Genomic DNA, 6,223 nt, shown 5'->3' with positions numbered 1-6,223 from the left:
TGTCCGAAAAGGTAGGAAAGTTCGTATAAACAGAGGGAGAAAACGGAGAAAGATATAATAAATAAATAGATAAATAAATAGATAAATAAATAAGTAGAACTCTCAAAGGGGGTGGCGCTTCGAAAAAGGAAACGTTACACGTGGGAAAACCCATAAAACCACGGGAGCCTGGTCAGAAAAAATAAGAAAGGGGTATAGAGCCCTTTCTCCTTTTACATTACCTTCTTTTTTTCTATTTTTTTCTTTTTTTTTCTACAGGTGTATTCTCAGAATTGGTCCGTTTATACTGGCCATTCTTCCAACAGTCACCCATCTTTCAACAAATTTGCTATGAGACAGCACTTCCCTCTCTACTCTCATCTTCCTTTTCAAGTGGAACTTGAAAAAGTTGATGAGGCCTTGGCCAAAGAGGAAAGTGTCTGTCTTTAGCCCTTTCAAACGGGTCCACCATATCACCTCTTTCGCTACAGCCACTAGGCATAGGAAAATTGCCTTGCCCTCCCGGTTAAAGGAGGTCGGCGGGTCAATTCTGACGATGGATTCAGCTGATAGCCGGATCCGTCCTACACGTGACAGTAGCTGTTCGATATAGACCCACAGGTCAGCAATGCTCGGGCACTGGACGAGTGCGTGCAGAACGGTTTCGTCGTCCTGAGCGCACCTCGGGCAGGCCCGGTTGACGGCACTTCCGTGTCCGTAGAATTTATCTCGAACAGGTAGCGCACCTCGGTAGCACTGCCAGGCGAGGCACCTTTGGAAATTATCCATGGGCCCCGGCCCGAAAGTTCTCCTGAACAGACTATTTAGCTGATTATCCTCGACGCTTAGAGTTTCCCCGAGAACGTCGTCGCACTTTTCTCCCACTAACCCTCTATAGAACGCTAGAGTGGAGCTACTACCGATCGCACTGCCCGCCTGACTGAGGGCGGTGAGAGCTTGGCGGCACTCGAGGTGCCAAACGCCCTTTCTCGGTCTACATTTGATCCGGGATTGCAGCTCTGTTAAAGAAACGAGCTGCGGAAAATCGCGTCTGACGAAAGGCGACTACACCTGTTCACCGTCCAGGAAACGCTTGAGATGTCGTAGCCTGAGTGCATGTTTGCGCATCAGCAACCACGACATGCCAAAGCCTCCGTTCAGCGGCTGTTGACAGCAGATGGAGCGCCTGACCAGTTGTACCTGACCCTTCCACAAAAAGTTGAAGAGCAAGCGTACTATCTTGATTAACCAGCGGTCGGGACAAGGGACGACGGTCAAACGGTAATAGATGACGGATGCGATGTACGCATTCGCCACCTCCGCTCGACCTTTCAAGGAGAGCTTCCTCTCAGCCCATTTCTGGGTGAGGTTGCCCACTCTGTTCGTCACTTCTTCCCAGTTTTTCTCCAACTGGAGGTCCGGACCGAACCAGACCCCGAGCAGTTTAACGGGTCCGTCTGTCCAGCACCCTACGACGCTGTTGGACGGCATGGACTTGCCCCTACAGGTGCCTAGTTGCAAGCCCACTGACTTTTCCGCGTTAATTTTCGCATCTGTCACCGCTTCATACTTGTTTAGTGTCTCGCCAATCAGGTCAATATGCCTGTGGCTCGACACCATCACGGTGACGTCGTCGGCATAGGCAGACACTCTCCTTCCACATCCCAGATCACGCGGGACGCCCCTCAAAGCCTCCAACTTCCGCAGTAATGGCTCGAGAGTCAATACATACAGAAGGGAGGAGAGAGGACACCCTTGGCGAACCAAACGCGAGATGTTGAACGGTTCCGATAGATGGCCGTTCACCCGTATGACCGAGCAGATGCCGCTGTATAAAGCAGCTATCCACCCGCGGAAGACCGGACCGAAGCCAGCTGCCTTGAGAACAGCTGCCAGGTATCGATGGTCGACCCTATCGAAGGCTTTAGACTGATCTAAATTGATCAAAGCCCCACCCGCGCCAGCTTCGTTACCCACCCTCTCTATGATGTAGCGCATGAGATGGAGGTTGTCGTGGATAGACCTGGTCGGCACGGCGCATGTCTGCGCCTTGCTGATTAGTTTGCCCACGACAGGCGCCAATCTCTTGGCTAGTACCTTGGCCAAGATCTTCAACTCTGTATTGAGCAGAGTGATGGGCCTAAAGTTCCCTATAATGTCCCCCTTGTTTGGGTCCTTTCTTAGCAAAGCCACAACTCCTTGACAAACAAGAGCAGGAATTCTCCTGTTTTGTTGCCAGTTGCAGTAGACGTTTGCCAAGACGCCCGCAAACAAGTCTGGCATTGACGTATAAAGCTCGTAAAGCAGACCATCCAAACCCGGCGATCTACCTCTCGTGCAGCCTTTCATCGCTTCCTGTACTTCCCAGGCAGATATGGGTCCTTCGCAGTACTCGGCTTCGCTGGTCGAGAGTTGCAGCAGGCCGTCTAGGTACACACCGAAGTCTGTACCGTCGTCCGTCCTACCGTCGTCCCGAACAATTGAGCAAAGTGCTGCTGAAAGGCTGCACACATCTGCTTCGGTTCCGAAATCTCGCAGTCGTTCTGGTCCACCAAAGACCGAATGGTCGCTCTGTTGCCACGCTTCGCCTCAACCACGCGGGCCCATCGAGCGGCCTTAGTCCCCTCCCCGCTTACCGAAAGTGCTTTAGCTCTGACAACGCAGCCTTCATGCTTGGCATCAAAGTGTTGGTCGAAGGCCAACTTCGCTGCTAACACGTCGGTTGCGATGCCTGTCCTAAGAGCCTCGTCTAGTTTGTTAACTAAATCCCGCTCTGTTTTCTTACGTTCTACAGCTAGAGCCTTACTAAACCTAATTGATTCTGCTCTAATTGCCCGCTTCAGGGCGAACCACCAGTTGTTATTGATGATTGCCCCGGTTAAAGCCCTCTTAACTAATAAACTAATCCGGTCTCTGTAGGCTTTGTACGCCGTTAGCGACGCGTTTAGCTTCCAGTAACCGGGGCCTTGTCTATGGAGCCTATCTAAGTCGACCGTACAGATCACGAATTTGTGGTCCGTGTAGCCGACTATGTTGAATTGTGGACACCCTATGCTATCCTTATCCGCTGGCCTACATAAAATTCTATCTAAGTACGATCTAGACGACCCGATGCGATTAGTCCAAGTCCACATTGGCACATTCGGGTTGTCTAGTCGATACCTGTCGGACAGCTGAAAGCGTTTGAGCAGGTTGGTGAGGCTCTTGCATCCTCCTTTCCTATTAGATGCTCCCGCACCCACCCTATCGATACGTTCGTCTAGGACAGCGTTCCAGTCCCCAACTAGCACTAAAGTACGAGAAGAACCTAAGAAAACCTCCAGACATTTGAAATAATCCGACTGCCCGGCTCCTGTCGGAGCGTAGGCAGCCAGTAGTCTGAAAGCAGCGCCGTCACTACTATCGACGTCCAGGACCACCAACTTACCTTCCGGATCCAGGAAGACTGCCCTTATTTTCAAGTCTAGGCCTTTCCGAAATAGCACCGCAGTACCTCCACCGCCCGCTCCCGGCCGACACGGAGATAAGAAAATCTCGTATCCGCCAAAAAGGGCTGCGAGTTCCTGCGGGTTGGAGAGCCTGGTTTCGCTAATGGCTGCTACATCTACACTGTAAGACCTCAGGTCGTTCAACAGGTGACCTTGTTTCCAAGGCGACCCGAGGCCTCTCACATTTATGCTTCTGATTCTGAGAATTACCATGTTTTTTTTAAAAAAGGAAAGTATTAGAGGAGAAAAGGCTCTACTTACTGTTTTCTGGTGGGGTGGCTCCCCTATGTTTCCGTGTGGGTGTTTCCACTAAATTCCGATAAAGGCTTTGGGAGAAACTTCTCCCTAGCGACCCAACATCATTCGGAAACTTTTCTTTTATTTTATTGTAGTTTTCTTTGGGTTTTTTTTAGTGTGAGTATGTGTGCTGGTGGTGCGTTGTGTAAGGGTATAATGAAATTTGTGGTGTTTGCATTTGTACTGTTTTTTAAAAAGTTTAATAAGTGTTCATTTTTGGTGTTGATGGCTGTTATGTTTGTGGTGTGTGTGAGTGTTGGTGTTTGCGGTGGAGAAGGTGTTGCTATTTGTTGTGAGTGTGTGTTGTTGTTGTTGCCGATGATGTTGGGAAGCTCACCTTTTTCGCGCCTCCCCTCTTTGTCAATTGTTTCTTTTGTCTTTCTTCTTCGTTTTTTTGTTGGTGGTACAGTGTGCCACTTCCCTTTCTCACTATCAGTGCTCGCACAATCCGAGCTGATCTGATCTGGAAAGGGAATGTTTGTCGGATCTGGCGAAGATTCTTTTACAATTTCTGTTGTTGTTGTTGCTGGTTCTGTTATCTTCTTTGGAGTGGAGGTTCTTGGTGTTGGTGTTGGTGTTGGTTTGGTGATGGCTGGAGATGGTGGTGTCGCTTTTCGTGGTGTTGGTGGTGATGGTGTTGGTGGTGTGGAGGCTTTTGGTTGTTGTTGTTGTTGCTGCAATTTTCTATTTTTGTCTGCCTCCATTCTTTGCTTGTAGATGGGGCAGTCTTTTTCTAGGTGTTTTTCACTGCTGCAGAGGTAGCACTTTGGTCTGCGCCCCTCTACAGCAATGTGTATTCTACTGCCATCCGGCAGGTTTATTGCGTCGGGTATGGTATTTATGCTATCTTGTTCAATCTGAACAAGGAGTTGCATTTCCATGCCCAACCAGTTTTTTTTCTTTCACTCTGTTCACCTCCAGAATAGTGGCAGTCTCTTCAATGTCGAAGAGCATAGCTGCTACTAGCCAAGAGATGTTCAGTTCTGGCGGCACATGATTTATTTTTATTTCTGTCACGCGTCGACCAAGCTATGTCGGCACGAGTAATAAATCTTCCGCCTTTAATGGTGTTGTAGAGTGCCGGATGGCATCCTCTTCCGTTGGGAAGCGCACTTCCACTGTTCCAAAGCGCTTCCCTTTGGTTACGAAGCTTTTCTGGCCCCATATGAGCTTTAGAGCTATCTCCAATCTCTGCGGGGTAGCATTCTCCATCTTTTGGTATCTTGTGTTGAACACCTTGTATACTATTGTTTTTCTTTTCGTTGCTTGTATTAATGCTTGTGGAGTGTTAAGGAAGACATCATTGCCATCCCTTCTTAACAATTCCTTGGCATTCTTTATTTCTGCCATTGTCACTTTGATTTCTTCTGAGCTCTGCTTAGCTGCGGAGGCGAAACCGTTACAATGGCTACTGGTTGTGGTCTTGGTGCTGTTGCTGGTGTTGTTTTCTTTGTTCTTTTTTTCCTCCTCCCTCTCCGGTGTAGGAGCAATGGTGGAGGTGAGAGCTGGGAAGTCAGTGGCAGAAAGTTTGTTAAACAGACCTGAATCAGAAACGCTGTCCGCTATGGCGTCAGCTGGGCGGGGTGAAATGTGACTTGACCCGTCATTCTTTTTGTCGGGGAGTGATGCAGAGAGAAGAGAACAGCTGGTTATTTTTTTTTTCCCGACATTTTTCAGATATGATACGTGTGAAATGTGAAAATGGAAGTTTTTCAAACGAAGAATTCACCCCTAAATGGGGGAAATCTCGCCTAACCGACTAGCTCCGCAAGAACCTAGTCGGCTTGGCTACAACAACATATAAAATTTTAAACAGATTTCAAAAGATTTCCGGGTAAAAACGGCAACAACTTACAGAGCTTCGGGAGACACGTCCATCCGCTTGAAAAGCAATAATAATAATAATAATAATAATAATAATAATAATAATAATAATAATAATAATAATAATAACAATAATAATAATAACAATAATAATAATGATAATAATAATAATAATAATCCTTTCTGTTATAGGCACAAGGCCTGAAATTTGGGAGGAGAGGACTAGTCGATTACATCGACCCCAGAATTTCCCTGGTACTTAACTTATAGACCTCGAAAGGATGAAAAGCACAGTCGACCTCGACGGAAATTAAACTCTGAACTCTCACCGCCTTAATAATAATAATAATAATAATAATAATAATAATAATAATAATAATAATAATAATAATAATAATAATAATAATAATGATGATGGTAATGATAATAATAATAATAATCCTCTCTATTATAAGCACAAGGCCTGAAAATTTGAGGAAGAGGACGAGTCGATTACATTGATCCCAGAATTTCACTGGTACTTAGTTTATCGATGAAAGGATGAAAGTTAGGGAGCATGAGATTTAAATTTTCTCTTGAAGAAAAATACTTAGTCAAAGAGAAAGAATCTGGGATAGTCATGGAAGAGTTGAGAC

The 6,223-nt window shown here is 46.7% G+C and overlaps 1 pseudogene; it reads right to left on the bottom strand.

Annotated features, from left to right (window-relative positions):
• Positions 1 to 3,720: 3,720 nt before the first annotated feature.
• Positions 3,721 to 6,223, bottom strand: part of LOC149131108 (uncharacterized) — a 10,695-nt pseudogene continuing 8,192 nt past the window's right edge.

The sequence above is a fragment of the Octopus bimaculoides genome, chromosome 25 (genome assembly GCF_046866305.1).
Source record: "Octopus bimaculoides isolate indiv1 chromosome 25, ASM4686630v1, whole genome shotgun sequence".
In the NCBI taxonomy this organism is placed as follows: Eukaryota; Metazoa; Mollusca; class Cephalopoda; order Octopoda; family Octopodidae; genus Octopus; species Octopus bimaculoides.
This window is presented reverse-complemented; position numbering and strand designations above follow the sequence as displayed.